The sequence below is a fragment of the Arachis ipaensis genome, chromosome B03 (genome assembly GCF_000816755.2).
Source record: "Arachis ipaensis cultivar K30076 chromosome B03, Araip1.1, whole genome shotgun sequence".
NCBI classification, from domain to species: domain Eukaryota; kingdom Viridiplantae; phylum Streptophyta; class Magnoliopsida; order Fabales; family Fabaceae; genus Arachis; species Arachis ipaensis.
Window position 1 is genome coordinate 104,634,831 of NC_029787.2, and position 1,766 is coordinate 104,636,596.

A 1,766-nucleotide genomic window follows, 5' to 3' on the forward strand; every position below is an offset into this window, starting at 1 on the left:
TGAATTTAAAGAATATATTATTTTTTAAGGACTAATTTGACTATTAACATATTTTTTGTCTAAAACCTAAATGCTTCAAGTTAACTACCTATACAAGAACAATCCTGTTAGATAATCAAGATGGATCTTGTCAACCTCTATCAACTTTTATTGGGTTGGACTCCAGAGTCTATTTCAGATAAAAAAATACATGTCCAATCACCCATTGTAAACTTAATTCACCCTCAATTATCACTGGTAAACACAATTAACCTTGTCTTTCATCGTTCAAGTCTAGCCTCATCCCCAATCCCGACGGCTGCCCCTTCTAGACCTCTCTCCTCCATCCTTGGATGCGTTTTCATCGCCACGTTAACGGTAGTCAACGCCGCTCGCGCTTTCATCGGCGAGCAACCATTAGTCTTGGAAGTGTATTTGAGTGCCGTCATTATTGTACAAGACATATGCATAAAAAGACACCTCTTATATAAGATACAATTACAAAAAGATACTTTTTATACAAGATATAATCATAGAAAAATACCTCTTGTAGAAAATATATTCGTAAAAAACATATCCATTTAAAAGACACATCTATAAAAGATATTTCTATTAGAAGACACATACATAAAAAAACACTTTTTAAGACACATACATAAAAGGATATATCTATACAAAAACAAAAAATATCTAATGAGACTATGAGAGTCGCAACTCCTAATTTAAAAACTTAAATGGTGGAGTATGATAGTTCTCTGAACTATGATTGTCGGTATAGACAATGGCAGCAAAGAATTGTCGGTGTTGACAATGGAAGCTGAAGATGTGTGACTATTTCAATCAAGGTGGAGATTGTTAGGATTTGGTTGAATTAGTCCCACATTGCTCAAGATAGCAAATGGAGTGGGTGGCCTAGGCTATAAATATGAGGCTAAGTTCTCCATTTGTTTTTGCACCAGTCAGAAACACTTTAAGCTTGTATCTGATTTTTCTTTTCCTCTGTACTCTTTTATTAGAGAGTGTTGTGAGGTGTAGTTAGATATTTGCTTTGAGAGAGTGTGGGTGTACTGGGGTGCCGGTGAGAGAAAGAAGTCTATGTGTTGTAACAATTTTCACATAGTGATATTCTCTGGTTGTCATTTGACAACGGCCGTGGTTTTTCTCCGGTAATTGGAGTTTTCACGTTAAATTCTTGTGTTGTGATTGTGTCTATTTTATTTCTCTGTCAAAGGTGTTTTCTCAAGGGGGAATGGTGTCTTATTCCCAACAGCAACTTGCAAATTCTACTGCTCTAACAATCGCAGCTCACCTCTGGTATAACTGTATAAGGCACATTTTGGCCATTCTAAATTACAAGTGCCTAATGTGATAATCTTTATTTATTTATGAGAAAATTCCACTTTTCTCTTATAAGAGATTCTAAAATGGTATTTTTATTTTTTTTATTTATAAAATATATATATTTTTTATAATTTTAAAAAAATCTTATTTTTAATTTATTTTAAATTTTTTAATCCTTCTAATAAACTCTTTAAAATATTTTATTTAATTTTTGGAAGATAATTAGAACCATTAACCCATTATTAACTATTTAACTTAACAAAATAACTGAAAAAGAAGCCGTGATAAGAGCACCGGGAGGAGTGACACAAAATGGGGAAAGATGATCCCACTGTATGACCGACACGTGTATGTAACGACCGCTGGATATAGCCATCGTGGACGGTTCCGTATGCAATTTCTGATACCTTGCGTGTCTCCTCCTTTCTCTATTTCCTTATACATTT